At 46.8% G+C, this 18,050-nt stretch overlaps 1 protein-coding gene across 1 annotated transcript in view; it reads left to right on the top strand.

Annotated features, from left to right (window-relative positions):
- Positions 1-18,050, top strand: part of SYNC (syncoilin, intermediate filament protein) — a 35,129-nt gene that overhangs the window by 16,420 nt on the left and 659 nt on the right. The window lies entirely within an intron of this gene.

Genomic DNA, 18,050 nt, shown 5'->3' with positions numbered 1-18,050 from the left:
CTGGCCAGAGCTGATGGGGCAGTGCTCTATGGCCAGGGTGGACCCCTCTGTAGGATGTCTGTGGGGGGGTTCCCTCACAAGCCCCCATATGCACATCTAGGCTCCCCTGCCTGGGGGGCACCTGGGTCCACTCTGCAAGACTCTTTGGTGTGACTGTAGCCTGCCTCGTGGGGTTAACTGTAAAGGTGCCTGGAGCACCTGCAGTGAGGTCTGCCTGCTGGCTGCCCTCCCCACTGCCTCTAGTGTCCTCCATGGGTGCGGCGGCTGAGGGATGAGGGAGGCTCTGAGCTACAGCCCATTGCTCCATGCTGTTTTTCAGCGGGGACCCCTCTTCACCGCTGCTACTATCAGACCGCTGCCTGCTGCAGGAGGGAACAACCAGCTCCTCACCGTCTCCTGCAGCTCCAAAGGTGAGCGGTTGGGGGGGGGGGCTGTCTTGCTCCATTATACCTTTTGCCGGTCTTGTCAGCTCCTGTCTTCTGCCGGCACCATCTTTCTCCTCCTTACCGGTGGGGAAGGCTGCTGTGTATTGCGGGGGGCGGGGGGGGGGGGGGGGGGAGTCCTGGGCTCCCTGGTGTCCTCCGGTCTAATAGCGGTGAGCAGCTGCGGGGAGCCGCGCTCTGTCACCTTCTTCTCTGCCGCGGGGGTGTCTGTTGGCTTCTTCTGCCTGCTGCCGGCGCCATCTTCCTCCTCGCCTCAGTCGGTGCGCAGCCGCTGCCCGCCGAGGAGGAAATTATCGATTCCCCGGCTGTTAGGAGCTCTCGATCGGGCTCCCAGGCGCCGCTGTGTGCGGCTCTTCTTATTGCTGCCCATGGTGGGCTTTTTTGGCTGAAGGTGGCTTTGTGTGGCGAGCTCAAGGCACTCCAGGTTCGGGAACTCACTTAACAGCGTGCTCACTCCGCCATGGCCAGGTCACGCCCTCTACTTAGCAGTTTATTGCATTGAGTGGCAGCTTTCTGAGCACACATTGGGGGAATGACGAGAAGGTAAGTATAAAACTTACATCCCTGGACTCCATGGGTCATCTACTTTCAGCCCATAAGCTTGGCTTATAAAGCTAAAAGTAGGAGACAGATTCCCTTTAAGCCAAAAAAGTGATCCATCTATTAGTCCGTTACTGGGGAATCCTTTAAAGCTGTTGTCTTTAACCTATGTCAGAAACTACAATGCACAACACTTCAAGTAATCCCTACAGGCTCTAAAGCCATGCTGAGATTTGCAGTTTTGCAACAGCTGGAAATCCACATATTGAAGACTACTGCTCTAAAGGATTCACTTTCTTTCTTCAAAAGCAGGCCTGATAAATATGACGTGCAAATGCTAATTTTAATCACCCCTTTAACCATTGCAACCTCATTCTGGTGTCTTTCATACAAAGGTTTAAACCATGCATATATTTCCCAGAGGAGCATACATGGCCTTATCAGTCTCCTGATTCACCTTCTAGGTACTTAGTGAGAGATGATACCTCTGCTCAACCACGTCACAGGCCTCTCACTAGCCAAGCCAAAATTCTACTGCACACTGATGAGGGACAAAAACCCGGAGACAGCTGTGTGTACATATTCTGGCTTTATTTTCAATTCCCAATCATTGTTGCAAAGACTTGCACTTGCACGACTGCTGAAAACGCGGCACAAATTTGTACTGCATTTTTATAGCGTTAAACGCAGGTTGCTATGCCAGCGAGTCTGAAGAAAAGTTTCCAGCTTCCTTGGCTACGTTTTCAGCTGTGCTGAAAAAGCAGCCAAAACACTGTCAAAACACATGCTAACGCTGCTGAAAACGCAGTAAACGCAGCGTTTTTGCCAACGCCAGTGTGGGGCAGGCCTAACTGACATGCTAATCACACTTTACTAACTAGACTTATAATGACAGATCAGCCCAATAAATATAATTCACCACTATCCCAGTCAGAGCTTTTACCCACTAGCGTTGTTTTAACGCCGCGATATTGCTGCGTTTTTTTTTTACTGCAAATGTCAATGGGAATTTCTAATGTTAAAAATCGCACTTCTGCGGTTTTTGTGCAAGTGGGTAAAAGCCCTTAAAATGCTGCTTCCCTTTTACTAAGCATGGTAACACACAGCATACAGGGGCTCAAACCGGCAGACAGATCAGCTGAAACGTCAGTTTCTTACTTTGTAATCTGATGTTCAATGCAGCTTTCAAAATTGACGCCGCTGTGCTGCTTTCCCACAATGCCCTGCGCTCTACCCCCTCTGTGTGCGCGCTCCCAATGGCAGCAAGAAACATGAAAAAGTAGGGCCTCGCTCAGCTCCTGTCCTAGCCCCGCCCACCTCTATTGAACTGATCTACAGTCTCACCCCGCCCAGGCCCCGCCCCCTCTAAGTCCCTCTACAGCAGGGGTCCCCAACCACCGGGCCGCGGACCGGGCCGTTAGGTGGTTAGCGCCGGTCCGCGGCACCGCCGGGAACTTTTGCTCTAAACACAAGGGCCCACGGGCCGAATCCGGCCCGCTGCCTTGTGCTATGTGGCCCGCGGCGTGCCGACACCGCTCACCACTGAAGCGATTACCAGCGGGGGTGCGGCAGCTCCCCGCTGGTAATCGCACGGATCCCAGCGCACACTGAAGTCAGTGTGCAGCCAGGATCCTCCTCCCCGAGTCTCCTGCTCATTAGTTCTGCAGGAGAGGACTCAGGGAGGAAGCGATCCGGGCTGCACACTAACGTCAGGGCAAGCAGAGAGAGAGTGACGCTGACAGCAGGGAGGAGGTAAGTATATGGGTTGAGGGGCTGCTTACTACTGGGGGGGCTGCTGCATATTATGGGGGGGGGCTACTTAGTACAGGGAAAGGGGCTGCCTATTACTGGGGGGGGGAGCTGGTTATTATTGAGGGGGGGGGCTACTTACTACTGGGGGGGCTGCCTATTACTGGGGGGGGGGGGACCTGCTTATTACTGGGGGGGACACTTATTACAGGGCAAGGGGCTGCCTATTACTGGGGGGGCTGGTTACTTATTACAGGGGAAGGGGCTGCCTATTACTGGGGGGGGGGGGCTGCCTATTACCGGGGGGGACCTGTTTATTACTGCGGGGGTTGCTTACTGGGGGGGCTGCTTATTACTGTGGGGGCTGGTTATTACTGGGGGGCTGGTTATTACTGGGGGGCTGCCTATTACTAGGGGGGGACCTGCTTATTACTGGGGGGATTGCTTATTACTGGGGGGGGCTACTTATTACAGGGGAAGGGGCTGCCTTTTACTGGGGAGGCTGCCTATTACTGGGGGGGGGGCTGCCTATTACTGGGGGGGTGGGCTGTCTATTACTGGGGGGCACCTGCCTATTACTGGGGGGGGGGGCGCTAATTACTGAGAGGTGGGGGCTGTCTATTACTATGGGGTGAGGGCGGTCTATTACCTGGGGGGGGGGATAAATTATATGCTGCCCTTTGTGTGTGCTGGGGGGGGATAGATTATATACTGCCCTATGTGTGTGCTGCCAGGACATTCTAAATGTCATAATTAAATAAGAATGCACTAAACTCCAACCCCCTTCATAACCCCACCCCATATAACCAAAGCCCCGCCCATGTCCCATCCCACCCAACCCTGCCGGGCCTTGTAAAAATGGTCTTGCTTGAAGCCGGTCCCTGGTGCCAAAAAGGTTGGGGACCACTGCTCTACAGTACAGCATGTTCTCCTGCTGTACAATGTACTTAGAGGGGGCGTGGCCAGGAGAGACTGTCTGTTATACACTCAGGGAGGGGAGGAGGTATAGCTGTGACTATTGTGAATGTGGATCCTGTGCTCACCTCCTCCCCTCCATGCACAGCCCGGAGACAACTCTCATATGAGAGGAGGTGAGCTGTGACTATATTGAATGTTGGATCCTGGGTTATATAGTTGTCTCCTCTCAGTGTAATCCGACCTGTGCAGGGAGGGGAGGAGGTAAGCTGTGATTATACTGAATGTTGCATCCTGTGTTATATAGTTGTCTCCTCTCAATGTAATCCGGCCTGTGCATGGAAGGGAGGAGGTGAACACAGGATCCACCATTGACAATAGTCACAGGTCACCTCCTCCCTTCCCTGCAGAGGAAGGATTACACTGAGAAGAGACACCTATATGCAGAGAACACAGGATCAACCATTCACAGTAATCATAGCTCACCTCATCCCCTTCCTGCACAGGCTGGATTACACTGAGAGGAGACAACTCTATATATATATATATATATAAAACACAAGATCCAACATTCAGTATAGTCACAGCTCACCTTCTCCCCGTCCTGCACAGGCCAGATTAGACTGAGAGGAGACAACTCTCACCAAAGGGACAAAAGGTTTCAATAATGACTTATGAAAAACCCTGTGAACCCTCCATGTAGCTGGCAAATCAAGTTCATAAGCAAGCGAGTCTACTACACGTGTGATGACAAAGGGACCCATGTAACGCAGTGGAATGCTGACGAGAAGGAAAGCGACGTTCCCAGGTTTCTACAAAAGGCTCGCCAAAATTGCGCAACAAACTGAACACCCTGATCAGATACGATGTTCTAGGGAACCCCACGTAGACAAATGATTTCTTTTACAAAAATCTTGGAAAATTCTATCGCAGAAGGTAGCTTCTTTAACGCCACTCTTCTAGAGACCATTTAATCGCCAATTACTCACGATTACCCACGTCGTAGTTACGTTCCGCCAAACTGAACTTCCGCGAGAAGAATGCACATGGACTATACCCAGATCTCCCGCTGACTTCCTGAGACAATACAGCCCCCGCTCCCACCTCAGATGCATCAACCTCAATGAAGAACGGTCGCCGCGTGTCAGGCTGTACTAGCACCGGAGCAGCAATAAATGCCCTTTTGAGACGACTAAAAGCCTCTAGGGCCTCAGGCGACCATCTTACCAACTCGGCACCCCTCTTGGTAAGATTGGTCAGTGGTTGAGCAATAACAGAATAATTCTTAATGAATTTACGGTAAAAATTCGCGAAACCTAAAAACCGCTAGAGAGCTTTCAGGTTATCTGGTCTGACCCATTGGGAGATTGCTGCCCCTTTATCAAACTCCATTGGTATCTCCGTGGGTGAAATTACATAAGCAAGGAAAGACACTTGTTTAGTACCAAAAATGCATTTTTCCAACTTGACCAAAAGTTGGTACTCATGCAAATGGGTCAGAACCAGCCTGAAGTGCTGCACATGTGAATCCCAGTCTGGGGAGTACACCAGAATGTCATCGAGATATATGACCAAAAATACCCCAGGAAGTCGTGGAAGACCGCATAAATCCTTAGAACACAGCGGGGGCATTACAAAGTCCGAAGGGCATGACTAGACATTCAAAATGTCTGAACGAGGTGTTGAAAGAGGAGCACTGGTTCTTCACTGTAATTTTATTCAAAGCCCGATAATCCACACAAGGCATCAATGTCCCATCTTTCTTCTCTACATAGAAGATACCCGACCTGGCAGGGAACCTGGGCAGCCTAATAAGTCGTTTGGCCAGAAACTCTGAGATATAGAACTTAAAGGGGTTGTCTCGCGAAAGCAAGTGGGTCTATACACTTCTGTATGGCCATATTAATGCACTTTGTAATATACATCGTGCATTAAATATGAGCCATACAGAAGTTATTCACTTACCTGCTCCGTTGCTAGCGTCCCCGTTGCCATGGTTCCGTCTAACTTCGGTGTCTTCTTGCTTTTTTAGACGTGCTTGCGCAGATGGATCTTCTCCCTTCGGCTGGTCTTGGAAGCATCGGCGTTTTGGCTCCGCCCCCTTGTACGCATCATCGCGTAGCTCCGCCCCCGTCACTTGCCGATTCCAGCCAATCAGGAGGCTGGAACCGGCACACGTCATGGGGCGGAGCTACGCGATGATGCGTACAAGGGGGCGGAGCCAAAACGCCGATGCTTCCAAGACCAGCCGAAGGGAGAAGATCCATCTGCGCAAGCGCGTCTAAAAAAGCAAGAAGACACCGAAGTTAGACGGAACCATGGCAACGAGGACGCTAGCAACGGAGCAGGTAAGTGAATAACTTCTGTATGGCTCATATTTAATGCACGATGTATATTACAAAGTGCATTAATATGGCCATACAGAAGTGTATAGACCCACTTGCTGCCGCGAGACAACCCCTTTAAGGGCTTCGTGCTCACACCCAGACAAATTGAAAATGGCTCCCTTAGGGATGGGACTGTCGGGGATCAAATCAATACCACAGTCCCACTCCCTATGGGGAGGCAAAGTCTCAGATAGTTTCTTGGAAAATACGTCATGAAAATCAAACAAATACTCAGGAATAAGTATGGTATCTGCTGAACACACATATATAGTAGCTAAGTGACTATGACAGGAGTTGAACCCCCAATGTGTCAATTCCCGAGTGGACCAATCAAATCGGGGATTGTGCAGTGCCAACAAGGGCATACCAAGCTCTACATCAACGGACATCCTTTCCATTACCAAGAACGACAGATTCTCAGAATGGAGAACACCCACAGTGAACTGTAAAATGGGAGTCCTCCATTGTACAACATCTGCTGACAGAGGGGTAGAATCAATACTAGTGAAGCGAATGGAAAATGGTAGAAAGAAAAATGACCCCAGTGCTCGCTGGAGAAAAAATTCCAATATGTATGGAAATAACTAGTTTATTTTGCAACGCGTTTCAGCCACTGCACGTGGCCTTTTTCATGCTTGAAAAAGGCCACGTGCAGTGGCTGAAACGCGTTGCAAAATAAACTAGTTATTTCCATACATATTGGAATTTTTTCTCCAGCGAGCGCTGGGGTCATTTTTCTTTCTACCATTTTCCTGAATTTATTGGGTCTCCTCCTTGGGGCACTCAAGGAACCCTGCAGCTCTCCCAATCTGTGGATGTGGAGGAAGAATTTTCATCAAAAATTTTAAGGCGATCTTGGACCGAGAGGTGCTGGCAGGGCCTGTCTTGGTATAAGACCCTGCGCAGTACCGGGTAAGTCCTCATTTAATATCTTATATCTCACTATATATGACCGCAGCAGCGCTACGCTGACCTCTGTATATTTCATTTAGTGAAGCGAATGGGAATCTTTACCGCCGAGAATTCAGTCAACAGAGGTCAGACAAAACTTAAACAACTCAAATTGGCGGCAGCACCCGAATCAATAAAAGCTTGACTGGACCCGGTGAAATTCCGGAAGCCAATCTGACAAGGAACCAACAATTTAGGGGGTACCTGTGATCCTAGGCGATCCTCCCAAAGATCGCCTAGGATCTGAAGTTTTCCGCTGGTTCGGACTGATGTTGTATACACTTCTGAGGACAGGTCGCTACACGATGTCCGGCTTTCCCACAACAGAGGCAGAGACTATGAATCATCTGGAACCGTCGCCGTTCCTCGGGACTTAACTGGTCCACTTCCATAGGCTCGGCGCCAGAAGTTGGCATGGGAGAAGTGGGAGCGGGTCTGCTGGATTCCCTAGCCTTACGTTCCTCTTTTCTAGATCTCAGCCTCCTGTCAGCCTTAACTGCCAATTCCGTCGCATCATTGAGTGTCACGGGAGCGGGATGAGAAATGAGTAGATCCTTGACAGTGTCAGAAAGACCCAACAAAAACACATCTTTAAGGGCGCTATCATTCCAAGAGGTTTCACCTGCATACAGTCTAAATTTAGAGCAATAGTCCTCTACCCACTGCTGCCCCTGACGTAGAGACATGAGATGAGATACCACCAAGCCCGCACGGTCCTGCTCGAAGTTCCCGAAAAAACAAATCAACTGACTGCAGGCAAGCCGAACTCTCGGGTAACGAGTAGGCCCATGTCTGGGGGAACGGGGGGGGGGGGGGGGGCGCGAAGTAAGGACATAATCAACCCAACTTTCTGGGATTCTGAGCCAGAGGAGCGGGGCCGCATCAGAAAATACTATCTTCATGCCTGCTGAAAATACCCAAACAACCAATCAAGTTGCTTGAATTGCTCAGTTTAGGCAGAAGTGGGGAAGAAAAAGTTAATATGCGTCTCATGTAAAAGCACCTTTAACTATAGATTCCACTCACTGCATTGCAATGAAAAAAACCTGCAATGAAAATTAGCTGCTGCAGATTTGAAAATCAGCAGCATGACTATTTTCTGCTGTGGATTTCTACCAATAGGAGTGAATGGGGTTTGTCCTGAACACGCTGATATGGATTTCGGTGTGCATTCTGCAGCCGAAATTCTGTGACAACTCCTCAGTGTGAACTCCCCCTGACAGTAGAAATAGTGGAAGTAACAGTAGCCTGGATGAATGCGTTGACAGCATTTATAGTGAATGGGAAGAATAGTGATTTTTTTACAATAGCATAGTTAAGCCCAACATCTTGAAAATATTTTTATTTGCTTAGTAAGTATATTAGGAAGTTTATAAACCACCTAAGTGGCTGTAATTAGTTCATTGAACACTGGCTCTGATTGGCTGAGCAAGAGTGCAAGAATCAAATCAGAGCAATCTTTTGCTAGAGGCGGGGTTTTCAATTCCCGTTACCAGCAAGAGATGCTCGGTCAGCGCTGACAACTGCAAGCAAGCCTGCAGGAATGACGAAGAGCAGCGAGAGGGACCCGGTTGGGGCCTGCTATATGAGTATTGCTTTTTTTCCAGGTTCCTTGGCTGCATTTTCAGCTGTGCTCAAAATGCATTCAAACATAGTAACATAGTTCGTTAGGCCGAATGAAGACAATGTCCATCTAGTTCAGCCTGTCTATCCTCCTGTGTTAATCCAGAGGAAGGCAAAAAAAAACCCAAGAGCAGAAGTCAATTAGCCCTTTTGGGGAAAAAATTCCTTCCCGACTCCCTAATGGCAATCAGACTGTTCCCTGGATCAACCCCTAATAGTTCCTACCTGCCTGTATACCTGGATTAACAATTAACCTAAGATTTATAACCTATAATATCCTTCCTCTCCAGAAAGACATCAAGTCCCCTTTTAAACTCCTCTATGGATTTTGCCATCACTCCTTCCTTCGGCAGTGAGTTCCTCAGTCTAACTGCTCTTACAGTAAAGAATCCCTTTCTATGTTGGTGATGAAACCTGCTTTCCTCTAAACGTAGCGGATGCCCTCTTGTTACCGTCATAGTCCTGGGTATAAACAGATCATGGGATCCTTGTATTGTCCCCTCATGTATTTCTACATAGTTATTTGATCACCCCTTAGCCATCTTTTTTCTAGAGTAAACAATCCCTATTTGCATAGCCTCTCTGGTTATTCCAGTCCCGTCATTCCATGTATCAGTTTAGTTGCTCTTCTTTGAACCCCCTCCAGTACTGTAGCATCTTTCCTGAGCACCGGTAACCAGAACTGTGCTCAGTATTAAATGTGGGGCCTGACTAGTGCCTTTTATAATGGAAGGATAATGTTCTCATCCCTCGCAACCTCCACGCTTTTATTCCCTTTCTTACAACACACACAGGAGACAGAGACCACAATCCGACGACCATTGCTTCTGAAATTACTATCAGGAGCTATATAATATTAAAAGGACCATTTGTAGACTCACATTGTAACACTTTAAATAGGAAAATACAGGAATATGTTCATGAAAACCCCATCCCTACAATCAATACAGAGACTAGTACATCCTTAGGGTACTGGTGTATCTTGTCGACACGGGAAGTGGTGGGTATCGACAAGGCTAAGGCTGTTTGACAGCCAGGTGACGCCCCCTCTTCCTGATTGGCTGGATGGCTTGCTCCCCGTCCTTGGACTCTCAGGTCCTGGCACTCCAGTCTCCCTTCTCGCTCCTGCCATTCCTCGGCCTCTCAGGTCATGGCAGTCAGCACTCTGGTCTCCCTTCTCGCTCCTCCCATCCTCTCAGGTCCTGACCTCTCAGGTGCTGGTAGTCACCACTCCGGTCTCCCTTCTCGGTCCTCCCGTCCTCTCCACAGGAGCAGCTCCTGTCTTCCTACTGTGGCCATGAAGCGGAGGATGCTCTCTGCATCCCTGTATGGAGGGCCGCGGGACCAGAAACAGCTGAGGGGGTGTCCTCCTGCGCTGCTGATAGCTGCTCCTTCTCTCCTCATAGTGTGCCCAAGAAATGGAACTTGCTATCTGCACGGCCCTGGTAACAGCTTGGCAGCGGCGTCCGCCGCGGTGGGGCGGAAGAATGTTACACGGACGTCAATCTCCTGGCAGCGTGGGGATTCATTTTTGCCTGAGATGGAGGGTTAGTTTTAGTGTCAGGCTTAAATTATTTGCTGAAAATCCTTCCATGTTACTGCCACCCCCCTACCGCTCTCACATCGAAGCATTTACAGCTAATAGTTTAAGCCCAACACTGAAACTGAAACTAATCCTAAACCTAACCCTCCGTTCCAGGCAAACATGAGTCCACACGCTGCTAGGACCTTGCTGCAGGCAACCAATCCGCAGCTTGGGGACGTACACTGGGACATCGCAGCTCCCTGCTGGTAATCGCGCTGATCCCGGCGCACACTGACGTCAGTGTGCAGCCAGGATCCTCCTCCCGAGTCCCGTGCTCTTCAGTTCCGCAGGAGAGGACTCGGGGAGGAAGCGTGCCAGGCTGCACAATGACGTCAGGGCAAGCAGAGAGAGAGCGATGCTGACAGTAGGGAGGAGGTAAGTATATGGGTTGTGGGGATGCTGCTAATTACTGGAGGGGGCTGGTTATTATTGGGGGGGGGGGGGAGGCTGTCTATTACTAGGGGGGGGGGGGGGATAAATTATATGCTGCCCTATGTGTGTGCTTGGGGGGGTGGGGAAGATAAGTTATATGCTGCCCTATGTGTGTGCTGGGGGGGGGGGTAGATAAATTATATGCCGCCCTATGTGTGTGCTGGGGGGGGGGGAAGATAAACTATATGCTGCCCTACGTGTGTGCCGGGGTGGGGGAGACGGGAAGATAAACTATATGCTGCCCTACGTGTGTGCCGGGGTGGGGGGTGGGAGATAAATTATATGCTGCCCGAGGTGTTTGCCGGGGGGTGGGGAATAGACTATATACTGCCCTATGTGTGTGCTGCCAGGCAGGGGGGGGGCGGGGGAGATATAGTATACTGCCCTGTGTGTGTACTGCCAGGACATTCTAAATGTCATAATTAAATCAGTATGCACTAAACTCCAACCCCCTTCATAACCTCGCCCCATATAACCAAAGCCCCGCCCAACCCTGCCGGGCCTTGTAAAAATGGTCTTGCTTAAAGCCGGTCCCTGGTGCCAAAAAGGTTGGGGACCACTGCTCTAGTAAACTACTTACCAGTTCTTAGCTATGGGGTTTTATCCTGACTTACCAGGTGATTGCCATTATACCAAACATATACTATGAGCTCTATGTTCCAGTGAACTACTCACCATGGCTTGCATGAGTTTCCAGACCTTTAACCTTATCTCAAGCATAGGCAATGTGGTTTTTGTCCAGGTGAACTACTCACTGTTGTAGATTTGCCCTGCTTCCTCCAAGCTGTTCAACAGCATTATTCAAATCTTTCATTCGGACACCCCTGGAGCGTATGTCTAACATCATTGCGCATTGTGCAGCGCCATGACACCATCTGGAGCAGGCCCACCATTCTGCGGCTAGACGCCTGGACCTAAGCGCAAGATGCAGAAGTATTTGCCGCGGTTCCCGCGGCCTCCTGACTGCCTGCGGTTTCTCCACCGCCACCCTGAGCGGGCCGGATCCTGGGCTCCTGTGCTGGTAAAAATCTTTGTCCAAGCTATGGCACTGAGAACTCCCTCTGTCCATAGGAAAAGGAAAAAACACTGGAGATGAATGGTGGGAGGTGGCCTTAAGAACTCTTCCTGTCCCAACGAGCTCAGGTGGGGCAACGCCATGTGTGCTGTCAGGATGGATGTGATTGAAATAATAGTTACAGCTCTGGGAAGGCAGAGAATGAAAAAGAAAAAAAAAGTCACCACATCCCCAAGGGTGTAAATATCAAAGTTCAGCTGCAAAATATGATCTAGTAAGGATGGGTTCACACTTCAGTACCACCTTGGGTTTCTGCCAAAATATTTGAAAACTTTATTCAAAATGGAAACTATTATAGTATCATATGTAAGGGCCAAAAAAAGACATACGTCCCTCATTAAAAGAGAAAAAAAATCCTTCCTGCCTCCAATCTGGCAATCAGCATAATCCCTGGATCAACAACCCTTTTGAAGTGATTAATGATTATAACAGTGTTGTATCACTCAAGAAAGAAGCCCAGGCTCCTCTTTAAGTCTTTTTATCAAGTTTAATATCACCATGTCCTCAGGCAGAGCGTTCCATAGTCTCACTGCTCTTACAGTAAAGAACCCCTTCTATGTTGAAGAAACCTTCTCCTCTCTTCACTCAGGAATGTGACAGTAACAAGGGAGCATCTTCCACCTCTAAACAGATCATGGAAGGGATCTCTGTATTGTACTCGGATATATTTATACATAATTATTAGGTCACTCAGCGGTCTTTTTTCTAAACAAAATCATTCCAATTTTGATAACCTCTCTGCGTAATGTAGTCCACCCATTTTATTTATTACTTTAGTTCCCCGCCTTTGTACCCACTCAAGCTCAGATATGTCCTTCTTGAGTATCTGTGTCCAAAACTGTTCACAATATTCCATGTGTGGGCTAACCAGTGATTTGTAAAGAGGAAGATCAATGTTCTCATCATGTGCCCCTAGCCCTCTTTTGGTGCACCCCATGATCCTATTTGCCTTGGCAGCAGCTGCCTGACACTGGTTGCTCCAGTTAAGCTTACTGTTAACTAAAACCCTCAAGTCTTTCTCCATATCAGTGCTTCCCAGTGGTTTCCCATTTAGCGTGTAATGGTGACATGCATTGCCTCTGCCCATGTGCATAACTTTACATTTATCAGTGTTAAATCTCACTTGCTGTTTTTTTGCCAAAGCCCCAAACGTACTCGTGTTAAATATCTTTACATAGTTTGTCATCTGCAAATATTGATATTTTACTGCACAATCCTACCAAGTTATTAATAAATCTATCAAAAAGAATAGGGCCCAAAACCAATGCCTGTGGTACCACACTTGTATCAGTGACCCCGAGTATGTACCATTTATAACCACCCTCTGCTTTCTATAACTGAGCCAGTTATTTACCCCCTTACACACATTCTCACCCAGACCAAGCACTCATTTTATGTGGCACAGTATCAAATGCTTCAGAAAAGTCCAGATGTATGACTGTAGAAGCTGATCAGATTGGTTTGATAGGAACAGTCAGTCAATCATAAAACCATACTAATACGGAGTTGTATAGCCATTTTCCGTGAGGTACTCCAGGATGGCATCTCTTAGAAACTCTTCAAACATGTCACCAACAATAGAAGTAAAGGCCCATTTAGACACAATGATTATCGCTCTACAGATGTCTTTTGAGCGATAATCGTTGTGTGCCTTTAAGCGCAAGGTAATCGCTCAAACATTGAGCGATCATGTTGTGCTCTGAGCGGGGGATGCAGAAGACAAGCGGGGCCACTTGTCTTCTGCATCCAGATGTCCTCTGGTCAGAGCACCCGGCTGTTATACAGCTAAGGGCTTAGAGCAGGGTATGCTGAACACAGCTGGGCCGCTGTGCTCTTCATACCCCAGCTGTTCACGGAGCATGAAGAACACAGGGGCACCGCTCTGTTCTTCCTACCCCACCTGTGTTAAGGGAGCGGGATACTGCTGAAACAATAGTATCCCGCTGTGAATTCCTGATAAGGCTTATGGCTGTCTTTCAGCATGCTGAAAGACAATGATTAGCAACTGCTTAACGAAAACTGCACGATGTCAGTGCAGTTACACACAACGATTATCGCTCAAAAGACTGTTTTTGAGCAATGATCGTTGTGTCTAAATGGGCCTTAAGACTTACCGGCCTGTAGTTTCCAGGTTCGCTTTTGGACCCCTTTTTGAATTTTGGCACCACATTAGCTATGCAACAATCCAGTGGAACAGACCCTGTCACTATACAGTTCTTAAATATAGGAAACAAGGGTCTGTATCACATTACTTAGTTTTCTTAAAATGCAGAGGTGTCTGCCATTGGGACTGGGCGTTTTGTCTATTTTAATCTTTTTAAGACGACTCTGCAGTCCTTCCTTGGTTAGGCTGGTGACATTTAGTGGAGAGTTTACTTTATCACTCTACATCTCATCTGACATTTCATTTTCCTCTATAAATACAGAGGAGAAAAGGCCATTTAGTAGATTTGTTTTCTCCTCATCGCCCTCTACCATTTCTCCTACATTAATACTGAAAGTGCTGGCCCTTTAATAAATAATCTTTTTACTATTTATATTGAACAACAGTTTCAGGTTAGTTCTACTCTCTTTAGCAATAAGTCTGTCTCCATCTTTCCTGCTTTTATCAGAGCCTCACATAAGGGAAAAAAAATTAAATTAGAGGTTTTTAGTGGTTCTTTGCTTAAACTTTTTTTTTTTTTTACTGTTTAGTGCACCCTTTTTACATCTTTATTAAGCCATATTGGTTTTTTCCTATTCCTAAGCATTTTATTCCTGTAAAGGTATGAACCTCTCACAGCAAGTAATTAGGATGTTTTTAAAGGTTTCCCATTTATTGTTTGTACTCATTGACTGGCACAATGTCCTGAAAAATAATGTAATCGGCATCACTAAGCTGAATGAACTTGGCCTTCATAAAAGTTTAGTATTTGCGTAGCTCCCCCATAAAACGCTCTTATAGGACAAATTGAGGCATATGTATGCCCAATCTGCACTCCTGTTATTCTGTCATGTTTATTGATTAATATTGAAGTCCAAAATCACCGCTTCCATAGTTGGATCCTGTACAAGTTGGGTGAAGTAATTATCTTTAGTAATTGACAGTTACCTTTATGAGATCTGCAGGTTTCGGCTTCCCAGTTAATATCCAGATAGTTAAAGTTCCCATAATACTGACTTCATTGTAATTTGCTGCTTCATTAATTAGTTTCAGTAATAGAATTGGAGTAGCTTCTGTTATATTTCATGATCTACAGCAAACCCCCATGAGGATTTTGTCGTCCCCCACCCCCCTATATATATTTCCACATATTCATCTCCCTCCAATATATCTTACTATAATGTGGGCTTTAAACAGGATTTTACATAAAGACAAACCCCTCCCCATTTCTGGTTTTTATGATGCCTTCTGAACAAACTAACCTCACCACCCAGCCCCTTTCATTCAACCAGGTCTCTGTTATTCCCACCAAGTCCTAGTTTTCCTCAGACATTACTACTTCTCGTTTGTCTACTTTATTGATCAGACTTATAGCATTAGTTACCACGCAGTTTAAAAGGTTTTGGTTATTTTTTTATATTACGTATCCCTCTACTAACTGTTCTAACCTCTACCATCACACAGCCCCCATTTCCATTACTTGGTCCCAGGTCACTGCCTTTCCCCTAGTCCCTATAGTTTAAACACTCCCCAACCCTCTAGCTATCTTCTCCCCCAGTACAGCCACATTCTCCCCATTAAGATGCAGCCAATCTCTACGGTAGAGCCTATAGCCGACAGAAAGTTCAGCCCAGTTCTCCAAGAACCCAAACCCCTCATCCCTACACCAAGTCTTCAGCCACTTGTTTACCTCCATAATCTCCCACTGTCTTTCTTGTGTGGCATGCGGTACAGGTAGTATTTCAGAAAATACTACTTTGGAGGTCCTTTCCCTAAGCTTATATCCTAGTTCACTGAAATAGTTTTTAAAAAAGGACCTTCCACCAACTTTGTCATTGGTGCCAATGTGTACAAAGTTAATGACCTGGATCCTCACCTGCCCCTCCCAGTAATCTGTCAACCCAATCCGCAATATGTCAAAAATCAAGCGCCAGGAAGACACCACAGCGGTCTTCATGGCAGATTTCTGTCTGTTCCCCTAATAGAGTCGCTCACTAACAGCCTGCCCTGCACTCCTATTCCCCTTCTTACTAGAGCAGACATTTGCCTGGCAGTCAGAGGGCATGTCGTGCTGCAGCAATGTTAACCCTGTAATGGCATCCCCCTTATCTGCCAACTTGTTGGGATGTGCCAGTTCAGGACTAGCCTCCCTGGTTCTCTTCCCTCCTCCCCCTTTTTGACACCAGAGCTGCCTGCTCACCCTACTCTCCTGAACTACCATCCACCCCAGCGAGTGTCTGCTCAGTGAGCAGCAAACTCCTTTCCATGTTTTCAATGGTCTCAGTGTTGCAAGCTGCCCATTTCGATCCAACATCTTGGCTTCCAAATGTGCAACAAGTTGACATCTCACACAGCAGTATGTATCCTCAAACAGCTGTTCAAGCACTGCATACATGACACAAGATGTACACTGGATGGCATTGTCAATCATGGAGCACATTCTAAATGCGGATCATACATATAGATTTGATGAAATTAGTAATTGATGAAAGTCGTAGATGTAAAAATTCAGACAGTAATTAAAACACAATTTGCTTTTCCTAAAGTCCCCGACTCCAAAGTTCTTAATCAAGTCACACTTATGACACAATACAATTACGACAGTACAGTTATGTCAGGCACGCACACTGCATTACAGCGCCATTAACTGTAGTCAGGCAAGCAGAGAGCAGATTAATGTCGGTTTCACCTGGTTCTCATTATTTTTGCAGGGCACGGTAGCATAGTCTTCGCCGTTATTTAGCACCCCACCCTCAGACAGGCTTCAAACAAGTGGGGGAAAAAAATTATATATCCCATCTATATCACAAGATTTGTGCTTTGCGAGACGCACAAATATGATCCTCTGATAATTTGAATGGGGTCATACATATGAGCAATGTTTTCCCACAGCATGCTTTATCTTTGTGCATGTTCTTGCATCACATCTCCCAATGTTTTCAAAGGGGCCAGCAACAGCATCACTCCTTGTGCATTCTGTGCGATGAGGTTTCCCTCATTCAAACAATGGGAGAAACTCTGTGATCCTCTGCTGCAGCCGACATATGCGGCAGAGGATCGCTACTTTCTTAAAGTGATGAGAGGCGGATTTGATATAAAAATGCCTCACATCAACAGGGATATCGCATGTTGGCAAGCGCAACATCGCGCCCTGAATTATGGCCCAATGTCATACTCACCTGTGTGAAGTTAGCCTCAGAAGACAACTCTCAATTATACTGTAATTGAATTGTGAATCAAAGTGTCAAGCACACGAACAAGAGAACATTTAATCCACTATCGAACAAGCAAATCTGGAAAACCCTGAGGAAGTTAGACAAATTTTTTACAAGGTAGGAGGGTGGTGCGAGTGAAAGACGACTCTAGATTTGCAATGACAGGCGGAAGCGGTAATGTGGAATTAATACAGGCTGTTAGACTACATTGATAAAATGAGCATTCAAAATGAACAGTTTTAAAAACTAATCACATCAGCTTACAAATTACCACAGCTGAAGTTAATAAAACCTATCTTTAATTCTTAACAATGGAAAGCAGTTACAAAATAGTAATTATTGCAGTTTATATTAAAAATACAAAATTTACATATGGAATTTTTTAATTTCATTTTCTAATATGCAAAAGCATGTAGTATAGAGCTGCGTGACAAACACTGAAAAGACAATTGTGTGAAAGTCTAAAGCAAAATCTTTATAACTTACTCAAAAACTATCAGAATTTTAGGGGGGTTGGGCTTTTGTGTTACTATTTTGGTGGCAGAGACATCCTGTTATGACTATAGACCATTGCAGCAATATACACTCATTGCAAAAAAAAAAAAAGCACACAACAAAACAAGCAACTAGAAGGAGTTGTCGGAATCGACTGAAGCTTTATGTGCCATTGTAACATTGATATTAGTAAGTTATTACAATATCAGAGCAAAAGAATAAATGATCGATTGTGGAAAACTGAATACGAGAGGAGGCTCTAGTACCCTGTTGGACAAGCTCTAGGTTGGATGCAAGATGTGATAGTTTCAGGCATTGAGGCATACAGATTCAGTATAGTATCCTAAGGCGTATTTGTCCACATTAGCTGTAACAGCTTGTAGATCATGCAAGCTTCATAGGTCCCATACATGTTCTAGTGGCAAAAAAATCTGGCAAGCGGGCAGGCCACAGTAGTCACCATGTGTAAGTGCAATGACAGTTAGTGGCCAATGTAA

The sequence above is a fragment of the Eleutherodactylus coqui genome, chromosome 1 (genome assembly GCF_035609145.1).
Source record: "Eleutherodactylus coqui strain aEleCoq1 chromosome 1, aEleCoq1.hap1, whole genome shotgun sequence".
Lineage (NCBI taxonomy): Eukaryota > Metazoa > Chordata > Amphibia > Anura > Eleutherodactylidae > Eleutherodactylus > Eleutherodactylus coqui.
The sequence above is the reverse complement of the archived record's forward strand: the minus strand, read 5'-3'. Positions and strand labels throughout refer to the sequence as shown.